The sequence below is a fragment of the Ctenocephalides felis genome, unplaced genomic scaffold, assembly GCF_003426905.1.
Source record: "Ctenocephalides felis isolate EL2017-DRISC unplaced genomic scaffold, ASM342690v1 CF-g0.4_SCAFFOLD_01492, whole genome shotgun sequence".
NCBI lineage: Eukaryota > Metazoa > Arthropoda > Insecta > Siphonaptera > Pulicidae > Ctenocephalides > Ctenocephalides felis.
The window spans coordinates 61,095,111-61,107,817 of NW_020537646.1; the positions used below are offsets into that span (position 1 = coordinate 61,095,111).

Below are 12,707 nucleotides of genomic sequence, written 5' to 3' on the forward strand. Positions count from 1 at the left end.
TAAAGGCCTTTCACACTACCAGTGGACTCTGGAGAAGTCCACATCACAAATATAATATTTCAACAACTATTCAACTGTTCACCGCTCGGGTCAAGCCTATCATTACAATTCCGGTTGTACTGGTGATCCAGAACAATACCTCCCAATATATCAACCACCAGTCAGGACAATTCAATATATATATATATATATATATATATCATAATATATATATATATATAATATATATATATATAAGAAAAGTTCTAAGAATTTTGAGACCTTTCTAACGATGTATAATACATTCTATATTTTCTTTAGGGAAATGTCGAATAGTGGGGACTGTTGTTGGAACCTAACCGTACTTTGCATTTCAACAATTTAATATTCGCCCCGATTGCACTCTACAAGCCAAACCGTAAAAGATACAAAAAAACTTTTTTGCGCGAAATAAGCATAATGAAATTACGAATAAAATGATATATAAATCGTTAAGTGTGTTCATATAATTTTCTCGAGATTTTGTAATTTTCCCTGCAACACGCCTGTAGACCACACCGTGCCAAATTCGAAGTAGTGATATATGGGAAAACAACTAAAAGTTTTAAGACCTTTCTAACGATGTATAATACTTTATATGTTTTATGAAAAGAAATATCGAATAATGTGAACTGTTGCTGGAACCTAACAATACTTTGCATTTCAATGACTAAATACTAACGCAGATTGCACACTACAAGCAAAACCGTAAAATATACAAAAAATCTTTGTTCGTACGAAAGATCCAGAATAAAATAACGAATAAAATGATGTATAATTCGATATATGTCATAATATAATTCTCATGAGATTTTTCATTTTTCCTCAAATTCAAGAAAGTTTCAAATTCTTCGCTGGCATTAAATTCATTTGCGGGTTATGCTTCAATTTACAATATTTTTCTCAAATGTTGTAAAACGTTAAATTAGCGAGGTGCCTCAATATGCAAAAAATTGGCCCATTCCATATATATATATATATATATATATATATATATATATATATATATATATATATATATATATATTATATCTAATACATAAAATTTTTTTGTAACTATGTATGAATGGTTAATCCTCCTAAACTATAATTCGGAATATTATGAATCTTCCTCAAGTTTGTTCGGGAAATTTTCTAGAATTTTTATATTTATAGAAATATAGTTAGATTGTAGAAATAAATGGAAAAAATTACAAAAAAACCGCTTAGTATTGTTTAACCTTGAAAAATTTTAAGGCATGGTTTGACATTAAAAACAAATAAATAAGGAAAATGTAATGTCTACATTATTATTGCCGAAAAGCAGCTGAGATGTGCCAAAAATTAAAATAATATAAGATGCAAATAATATAATATGCATCTGACAAGTGGTGCAGTCTGCGCATGCGTCTGACGCGCACCGCGAATCGTGTTCTCAACGTGTGCGTGGTTTGCTTTTGCTTGCAATAATTTTGTCTGCGCACTTTGCGAACACGTTTGCAGTACGATTTAGTGCCTTACTATATTGATAGAGGTATGATTAATTAAGGAGTGCGCGGCTGTCCAACCAGAGGTCTTTCGAGACTATAGTTTCTGACTATAGTTCTAACAGGGCCGTGCCTGGGTATGTGGCCGCCTGCGTGCGAGCATTTTTTGGCCGCCCTTGAAAATAACTTAGTAGGAAAATATCAAGTATGTTCTCACAAAAAATCGACTTGTAATTTTCATGTTTTCTCAACGTTTCGTCATTCTGAATCGTTTCAGACCAAATTTGAAAAAGTGTGTTTTTGACTTTTGCCAACGTTTTCTTAAAAACGGTTAAATTGATTTCAAAAATTTAAAAGTTATAATGTAACTAGTTAACGACTTCCGTCTGTCAGTTTTGTGCAACAATCGGCCAAGTCGTATCTAATCAACAGAAAAGTATACAAATTTTCGTACACGTTTTAGCCAAAAATTATGCATCGTTCAGAAACTTGAAAGATATCATTTGGGAATCATGCTAATTAGTTAACGATCGGTCGGATCGTTTCTTCGTATTTATTTGTTAAATTTTTGTTACGATGATATTTTTAAATTTTGGCGGTAGAGATCATGATCCCAAATTTAACTAAATATGTCGATCCTGCGACAAGTCGTTTTAATTTTCCAAATATTATCAAAGTTTGAAAAAATTAGCAGCACTTTTTCACATAAGGAAAAATTTCAGCTTTAGTCGACGGTTTTCTTAAAAATGCGCAATCCTATTTGAAAATTCGATAAGCACGTGCTGGTTCGTGCTGGTTAATTTGGCCTTTGGCCGAGCCATTTCTCTAGAATTGTCAAAAAAGTGTCAAATTTTTTGTCGACGTTATAACCTTTCGTGAATCGAAAATTCAAAAACCATTACAAAGAAACCATTTGAGAATTGGAGAATTTGATTAGTTTTTGTTTTTGTCAATGATCGGTCGAGTCGTTTCTCAGTTATTAATTAACAATTTTTTTGGCGATTTTGGATCCTGTTCTTAATAAACACACTACACGTTTATTTCTTTTTCAATAATATATAATTTTTAACCATTTTTAAAAGATAACTAACACGTTTACAAAATTTGTACAAAATTGAATAATCTGCGATAGTTTTTCACATTGCAATTCATTCATGAATTAATATATTTTTTATAGTTATGTCGATTATTTACACATGTTTAAAAAATCAAGCACCTTGCTCTAAGGCAAAGTTGCCACTTACACCAAGATTATACACTTAATAATGATTTGGAAACAAAGCTGAAATTTAGACAATGTTACAATATTTATAATAATAATTGTGTTCGTTGAGTCGGCAGGGAAAGTTGCGTTGTTTGTAATAATATTGGAGTAAGTTACACCTAATCTTAAAGTAGCGTTTGTATTCAAATTTTGAATATTAGTTGTTTTCTGACGAAATGAAGTTTTTTTTTCAATGTGTCTTCATAGACGTGACAGCCTTTATAGTTAGCAGGGTGATTTTTATCGCAAAGTACACATTTTACTTGGTCGACCTTATTTTCCCCATTTTATTTTTCTGTCAAGTAATTTGAGCGCAATATCGCATCTGGGGGTGCGGTGGCATTAATTTCTGGTATGAAAATTTGAAGTGAATGTTAAGTAAATTTAAATATTTAGAACACTCAACTGTCAAAGTGTGAATTATTACTATATTTCAAAGTTTTTCCGTTGAGAATTTGAAAAATAATTTAGCAGACTATTTGGTAACAATCTATTAACTTTCCGAAGAAAAAGTTTGTTTTCATCAAAATATCAAAATTTCCGATCAAAATTTTATGTTTTCTCGACGTTTGAAGCAATTTTGAATCGAATGAGTCCTTTGGAAAACGTATGTGCGTGTGTGTGTATATATAAACAGATTTTTTCGTAAATCGACGTTTTCTCGAAAACGGCTGGACCAATTCAGAAAAATTGAAAGATGTATCTCGATGAGGACTAGCGTGATGATTAGCCAAGCCGTTTCTTTGTAAATAGCAGAAAAGTGAAACATTTTTAACTCCCCGTAAGGTAAATTATTGTAATGGGTCGAAAATCGAAATTGAAATTTTTTACATTTTTCGACGTTTTGAAGGTTTCTCAACATTTTGGCATACCTCAGAAAAAATGAATGTGTATATATGTGTGTGTGAGTATGTATGTATGAATACAAATTTCCAGTCACGTTTTCGGACGCTCGGATCAACCGATTTGAATGACCGATTGATAGAGAGATGAGCTGATTAGTTTTTGGCAAAGGCAGGTCCACAGTTACGGAGATAAAGAGCAAAGAGTGCAGAAAATAAGAATCGAGTTTTTGAGAGAACAGAGCATCCGATTTGAATGATCTGAAAAATATTCAATTAGTAATGATTGGTTAAAGTGTTTATTAGATTTTGGCAAAGGCAGGCCCAGCCATTTCAAAGATACAGAGCTAAATGTGCAAAAAATGCCAGTTTTTGAGAGAACTAAGCGTCCGATTTAAATGATTCAAAAAACTTTTTGCTTATCGTAACAAAATAATTGATTTTGGAAAAAAATTGTTTCAACTTTTTTTTCAAATTTATTTTTTTTTTCAAAAAAAAAATTTTTGTATATCGAAAATAATTCAGATTTTATTTTTAATTTTGACTATAGTTCTAATATACTTTAAACAAATAATTTCAACATTGCAATTCAGTTTATAAAATTCTTATAAATATTAGACAATGTTACAATATTAATAATAATCTATTTCAAAACATTCAGTATTCCTCGAACATTTCGTTACGGTACGGGAAGTTGCAGCAATTTGCATTAAGGCACGATGCCATACATCCAACTAGTTTGTCTTGGTTTTAGCCCGCACTTCTGAAAAGATTTTGAAAATTCAAAAACCGTCCAGAAGATATTGCTTGGGAATCGTGCTGATTAGTTTCTGGTAAAGATTGGCAGGGCCGTTTTCTTTTAATAAAGTATCAAAATTTTTTTTCGATGATTTTTATAATTTTTTTACGGTAGATACCATAATCTTATAGATCATACTAAATATTACTAGGTTTTACGACAAGTCATTAAATTTAAAAAAAAATCATCAAAGTTTACAAAAATTAGTATTGTTTTTTGGCGGTTGTCAAAATTAGAACTGTCATCGACATTTGCTTAAAAACGCCTGCACGATGTATTTCGATGTAAATTATCTTTTCTCAGTTTTGCGCGACCATCGGCTGAGCCGTTTTTGTGTAAATAACAGAAAAGAGAAATAATTTTCCTCCACGTTTTAGCTCTGAATTCTAAATTTTAAAAAATCAAAAACTGTTCGAAAATATTAGTTGATATTGATACTGATTAGTTTTAGGTAAAAATCTATCAAGCCGTTTTTTTTTAAATTAACTGTTGAAAAAAATTTTTTTTGCCGATTTTCATTAACCTTTTTTTGGTCATAAATATCTCTTTTCACAAAATAATACTAATACTATAATAAAAATAATAACATAATTAAACTATTACGAGGTGATGGATGCCGCGTACTAAAAGTTAGGGCGCGTTCCGACATTGGGCTAGGCATTTGGTGGATCGAAAGGCCATTTCGATAAAGGCGCATTAGTTAAGATACGCAGAATTTTGTTCTGGCACCTTTGAATGATGTTTATGTTTGATTTACAAGAGCAACCCCGTAGTTTGATTCCATAAGTCCAAATGGGCACTATGATAGTTTTGTACAGAAGTACCTTGTTATCGAGAGAGATTTCAGATTTCCTCCCAGTAAGAAGCCAGTAAAGAATTTTTATTTTCAGTTGGATTAGTTTATATTTATTTTCAATGCAAATTCTCCATGTCAATTTCGAATCGATGTGCATGCCAAAATATTTAACAGTGTTGCGTAGTGGAATTATTGAATTGTTTATGATGATAGGTGGACTGTTGTGGCGTTTTAGTAAAACAATTATGTGCTGAGGTTTTTTGATATTGATTTTGATATTCCATTCTGAAAACCATTTTTCGAGACAAGATAAATAATTTTGCAACTGACAAGTTGCTCTTGTAGTATCAAAATTGAATGAAGTTATATCTATGTCATTGGCGTAAGTGCATATGGTTAGAAGATCATTTGTGGGCATATCGCTTGCGAAAAGGAGATAAAGTACGGGGCTTAGCACACTGCCCTATGATACCCCGCATTCTATATTTCTAATGCTCGAAGTCACATCTTTAATTTTGATTCTAAATTTTCTATCAAGCAAAAAGGAGTTTAAGATATTGAAGTAGTTTGGAAACATTGTTTTGTTCTTATATAGAAGTCCTGAGTGCCAAACCTTATCAGAACCCTGGCTGACATCTGAAAATACTGCTACGCCGTGTCACTTTCTATCCATGGCTTCAAAAATACAAAACACCGTTATGTTGGAATGTTGAATTGTAGAGTGGTTTTTTCTGAAGCCAAACTGGTGGTGTGGAATCCAACTATCATTGGGATGATCTTCTGACAATCCTTTCAACAAAAATTTTCTAAAATTATTGATAACATCGACAAAAGAGTGATAAGACGGTAGGAACTAGCAGTGTGATGGTTTTTGTTTGGTTTAGCAATCATAATAATTTCTACAATCTTCCACGCTGTGGGCCAATAATTATATTGAAGGATTGCGTTGAAAATATTTTTTATATATAAAATACGTTTTATAGGCAATTCTTTTATCATTTTTGGAGTAATTTTGTTCATACCTGGTGAAGATTTGTTTTTCTTCTTTTTTATTTCACATAAGACATCATTTGGTGAAAAATGTCCGAACGGTGTTGAATGTATGGGTGTTACTGCCCGATTCTAAATAAATCATCAAAATATATATCAACACCAGACTCACATATTTTAATATATATATATATATATATATATATATATATATATATATATATATATATATATATATATATATATATATATAATTAGGTTTTTTTGTTCGACGTTGAGACATGTCTTGATATGATTTTCAGCCAGTCGTCGAAATAAAAGAAAAAAATAAATATAAAATATTTATTTAAAATATACGTTTCGACACGAATTGTGTGTCATCATGCAGCAATTATTTGTTAACAGTATCTAAAAAATATTTACAAAGATTTTTTTTTTAAATAACCTTGATTTTATATTTAAAATAATTGAAATAATTAAAAAATATACATACCACACCAAGAAAAAAACACAAAAAAACACACATTGTTTTATAAAATAATTATATATGCATTAAAAATAAATTAAATATATAAACTAACAATATTAACTAAAACATGTTTTGCTTTTGATTTTAATAGTGAACTGTGTGTCATGTAGTTTTGTACGCAACGACTGCAACGCCAACGAGAACCATGTGACACGCAGAAGGGAAGAAAGTTGATTTTCAAAAAAATCAAATAAACATGAAACAAAATAGTCAAAAATTTGGAAAATTATTTATTTTTTGAAAAAAACAATTATAATATTATGACAAGAGTCATGTACTAAAAAAGCAGAATTTCGTTTATTAACGCAAAGGGGGTTTAAAAAAATAAATAAAGATTCAGCAAATTTTCTAAGGTCAACATTCTTTTCTTCATGTAAAATAAAAGGGTTTTTGGTTTTGAAAGTATGGTTTAAACTAATCACATGTTCAGAAAACGTTGTCTTAAACTGATGCTTATTTCTTGAGTTGCAAATGTGTTGGTTCATTCTCTTGTAAATATATTGCAAACTTTCACCAATATAACAACAATTATAATCATTGCAATTGACTTTGTAAACAACATCCGAAACACGCTCGACTGGAGTTTTAGAATTTAAGGGAGTGAAAAGTGAGTTTAAATTATTTTCAAAAGAAAAAACTAACAGAAAACCATCATTTAAAAACAATTTTTTTTTAAATATGTGAAAAACTACCAAAATATGGCAATGAAAAAATACCTTTGTATTTATTTGTAAAAGACGGATCTGAATTAGTCAAAAAAAACTTTTTAAAAATCATTAAAAATAAAATTATCAGTCTGTGAAAAATTTAATTTTTAAAAAATTTAACCTGTTATTTATTAAATGCGAAGGTAAGAATTATCACAAAGAACTGAACGAATTAAATTTAAATTTTTTCCCCAAAAGTTTTTATCGCTGAGTAAAATAGCTCTGTCAATCCAGGAGATACTAGTGGCAATTCTTTTCGAGCGTGAATGTAAAGAAAAATAATTTATGTATCTACCAGACTAGGTTAGTTTTTGATACTAATCAGTGAGTATGCGGTTGTCTGAATTACTTTTGAAGATTTTTAAATCCAAAAAACCAATTGATTTGTCCCATTTAAGTGCAAAAGTAAACTGCAAATAGTAATTGAAATAATTAAAATAATTTAATGTTTCAAAATTGTGATTCTTTTTAAACATAAGAGAATATCATCAACATATCTGTAGTAAAAAACAGATTGAAAAGATAATTTGGATAAGACCGATTTTTCTAAAAGTTGTAAAGTTAAATCAGCTAATGGAGGACTGATACTGGACCCCATTGGTAAATAAAAAATCTGAGAAAAGAAACCATCTTCGAAACAAAAATATGTATTACTTAAAATATAGAATGTTTTTAAACCAATTCAAATCAACAGAAGTATGAGGCTGGATTTCACTCCAACGATCACAAATAGCATCAAAAGCTAAGTCCCACGGAACATTTGTAAAATGCGAAACAACGTCAAAACTAACTAAAGAATAATCAGATAAAATAACCAAATTTTTTAAATCAATAAATAAATTAAAAGAGTTAGAAACATTAAATTTGGACAAAATGGTGATCTTAAAAAGTATGTTGCTTATATATTTTGAAAGTTTGCTTAAAGGTGAATTTAAGTCTGAAACGATAGGCCAAAGAAGTAAATCCGGTTTATGAACTTTTGAAAGACAATAAAGTTTGGGAAAATTTGGATGGAAAACTTTCAAAGATAAACCTAGTGATTTGGAAATCTGATTCTTTTTGACCAAATCGTCAATAAGTTTTAAAGTTTTTCTATTTAAATGATCTGTAAATTATTCACTAACTCAGTGGTCGGGGAACCGGGGTAAATTACCCCAAATGGGGTAAAAGTGGAATTTTTGGGGGTAAAAAGTATATATTTGCGAAGCACGAAATCAGATTTAGTAAAACCTACTATCGGAAAGAATTTCTGCATTAGCAGAAGATGTGGAGGAGAGAGTAGTTTTCGCACTAAAACAAGTTAAATATCTTGCTTGTTTCAAATCAGCTTCAGTAAAACCTACTTTTAGAAAAGAATCTTAGCATTAGCAAAAAATGTGATGTTTTTGCATTAAAACAAACTAAATATTTTGCTATTCAGCTGGAGACAACGGATTTCAGTAGTAATTCACAACTGGTATATGTTTGCAATAAAGCTGTAGATAATTTTGAAAAGGAATTGCTGTTTTGTTTTCTTCTTGAGTTCAGATGTCGTGGAATAGATATTTATAATAAAGTAATCGAATACTTCAAAGCGCAAAAATTAAAATTGTAATTTGGTGTCTTTGGATAAAGCTCCAGCTATGCTGGGTCATATTTATGGTTTTTTAGCTTTTGTAAGGGAAAATAACCCGCACTCATTATGTTATCAAGTATATAAATTTTATCAAGAGACATGCACTAAATACGTGGCTATCAAAATTAAACTAGCTGTAAGTGGAATTCTGTCTTGAGGCAATTATGGCATCGTGCCTTAAGGCAAATTGCTGGAACTTCCCGTACCGTAACGAAATGTTCGAGGAATACTGAATGTTTTCAAATAGATTATTATAAATATTGAAACATTGTCTAATATTTATAAGAATTATATAAACTGAATTGCAGTGTTGAAATTATTTATAAAGTATATTAGAACTAATAGTCAGAATTAAAAATAAAATGTGAAATATTTTCGATATACAAAAAACTAAAAAAAAAAAAAAAAGTTGGAACAAATTTTTTTTTCCAAAATCAATTATTTTGTTAAGACAAGCAGAAAGTTCTTTGAATCATTTAAATCGGACGCTTAGTTCTCTCAAAAACTGCCATTTTTTACATATTTAACTCCGTATCTTCAAAATGGCTGGGCCTGCCTTTGCCAAAAACTGATAAACACTTCTCCCAATCATTACTAATTGAATGTTTTTTAGATGATTCAAATCGGATACTCCGTTCTCTCAAAAATTCGATTTCTATTTTCTGCACTCTTTGCTCCGTATCTCCGAAACGGCTGGACCTGCCTTTGCCAAAAACTAATCAGCTCTTTTCCCCATCAATAGGAATCGAATGTTTTTTGAACCTTTCAAATCGGTTGATCCGTGCGCCCTAAAACGTGACTGGAAATTTGTATCCATACATACATACACACACACACACACACACACATCCATTTTTTCTGAGGTATGCCAAAACGTTCAGAAACCTTCAAAACGTCGAGAAATGTAAAAATTTTCAATTCCGATTTTCGGCCCATTACAATAACTTACCCTACGGGAAGTTAAAAAAATGGCAGTTTTTGAGAGAACTAAGCATCCGATTTGAATGATTAAAAAAAATTGCTTTTTGTTTTGACAAAACAATTACTTTTAGGAAAGAAACATCTTTCAATTTTTTTTTCAAAAATTTTTTTTTGTATATCGAAAATAATTCAGATTTTAATTTTAATTCTGGCTAAAGTTCTAAAACTCACTTATATACTTGAAATAAATAATTTTAACTTTGTAATTCAGCTTATATATATCTTATGAATATTATACAATGTTACAGTATTTATAATAATGTAATTGAAAACCTTTAAAATTTCTCGAACATTTCGTCACGGTGCGGAAAGTTCCAGCAATTTGCGTTAAGGCATGATGCCATACACCACTAGTTTATTCATGTATTAGTAGGATTATCATGAAAAATATATTCATTCATATAGAATATAGTTTTTACTTATTGTTTCCTTCAAACCATTTGTCTCAGCCTTTTTCAAAGTTTAGAAGTAACAAACAATGTAGCAAACCGTTACCCTGCGGGTTATGGCAGGTTATACAGAAATATGCTGCGAACAAATTCCAATTATAGGCTCTTTTAGTTAATTTTTTTTTTGTGGGGTAATGAGAGGTTGCACAAAAACATTTTGGGGTAATGGTTCCAAAAGTTCCCCGACCACTGCACTAACTGTTTATAAAAAAATTTTATCATTTAATAAATCTAAAGTTTTTGAGGAATAATCACATTCGTTTAAAATAACAGTAATAATACCTTCATACCTTAAAATAACAGTAATAATAATATCTCTTAAAATATTTGAAAGGAAAGGTAAAGAAGTATTATTAACAGATTTTTTAATGAAAGATGAAAACTTGTTGCAACATATCGATCTAACTTTTGTTTCTTTGTCAGCATCTTTAAATTTATTAATAACCATTTCCAAACCGCCAAGAATCTTTATAAAGTTAAAATTTGATTTGTAAGGTGGAAGACAAAATTTTGGACCCAGAGCGAAAATGTATTTTGAATTTTGAGGGATAGGAGTGTCAGAGAATTTTTTTAACCATTAATTTATTGATTTATCATCAATCAACGGAACAGAATTTTTGTTGTGATTTTCTAAAATTTTATTAAACTTCCTGACATGTGAATTTTTTCATTTAGAAAAAGTTTTTTCAGCATGTTTTCTAAACATGTGGTTAGTTTAAACCATACTTTAAATACCAAAAACCCCTTTATTTTACATAAAGAAAAAAATATTGAACTCAGAAACTTTGCTGTATCTGTATTTATTTTTTTAAACCCCCTTTGCGTTAATGAACAAAATTCTGCTTTTTTAGAACATGACTCTTACCATAATATTATCATTTTTCTTTCAAAAAATAAATATTTTTCCAAATTGTTGACTATTTTGTTTTATGTTTATTTGATAAGTTTTTTTTTTCCTAATTTTTGTCCTCACGGTTTAATATTCCCCGAAAATCAACTTTCTTCCTTTCTGTGTGTCACGTGGTTCTCGTTGGCGTTGCAGTCATTGCGTACAAAACTACATTACATACCGTTTAGTCTTAAAATCAAAAGCAAAACATGTTTCAGTTAATATTGTTAGTTTATATATTTATTTTATTTTTAATGCATATGTAATTATTTTATAAAACAATGTGTGTTATTTCCTGGTGTGGTATGTATTTTTTTAAATATTTTAAATATAAAATTAAGTTTATTTAAAAAAAAAATTGTAAATTTTTTTTAGATACTGTTAACAAAGAATTGCTGAATGATGACACACAATCTGTGTTGAAACGTATATTTTAAATAAACATTTTGTATTTATTTGTTTCTTTTATTCCGACGACTGGCTGAAAATCATATCAAGATATATATATATATATATATTAATTGTTTAATATGAACAAAACAGCACTCAGATTTGTTTAACACAACTTTATTTTATGATTACAGACGTTTCGAGACCATGGTGTGTCTCATCTTCAGTGTAATTTCAAAAACAGTTACTTATATACTACACATTCTTTAATAATTTATTTAAATTTCATTTAATTTTTGATATACAAAAAACACCAACTATTCCTTGCAATGCTTGACACAGTACTAAAGAAACATATAACACTTACAGAAATATTCTAAACAAATTTGAAGTACTTATCTAGATGGAGACAGAATAGGTATCTTTATAATGTAAACAAAAGGAGTGCTATGGCATACAAAAATCGATAAAAATGAAAAAACAAATTAATTTATTGAAAAGAATAAGATAAATGAAAAAATTTATAAATTATTAATGATGTTTATATAAGTGTCATGTAAAATATTTGTGTCGGTTCTTAGATTTATGCTATTGTTAGTCCGAACTATTAACATTGATTCTGCCATGCTCCTTTACATGACACTTATATAAACATCATTTATGATTTATAAATTTTTTCATTTATCTTATTCTTTTCAATAAATTAATTTGTTTTTTCATTTTTATCGATTTTTGTATGCGATAGCACTCCTTTTGTTTACATTATAATGATACCCATTCTGTCTCCATCTAGATAAGTACTTCAAATTTGTTTAGAATATTTCTGTAAGTGTTATATGTTTCTTTAGTACTGTGTCAAGCATTGCAAGGAATAGTTGGTGGTTTTTGTATATCAAAAATTAAATGAAATTTAAATAAATTATTAAAGAATGTGTAGTATATAAGTAACTGTTTTTGAAATTACACTGAAGA

General features: G+C 29.3%; 1 protein-coding gene and 1 long non-coding RNA gene across 2 annotated transcripts in view; one reads left to right on the forward strand and one right to left on the reverse strand.

The window, feature by feature from the left end:
- Nucleotides 1-12,707, forward strand: part of LOC113371533 (proton-coupled amino acid transporter-like protein CG1139) — a 213,029-nt gene that overhangs the window by 52,318 nt on the left and 148,004 nt on the right. The window lies entirely within an intron of this gene.
- LOC113371534 lies at nucleotides 5,838-6,679 on the reverse strand. Its single transcript, XR_003366633.1, has 3 exons — nucleotides 6,669-6,679; nucleotides 6,208-6,307; nucleotides 5,838-5,974 (listed from the first exon to the last, which is right to left on the reverse strand). It is a non-coding gene; the product is annotated as an uncharacterized LOC113371534 (long non-coding RNA).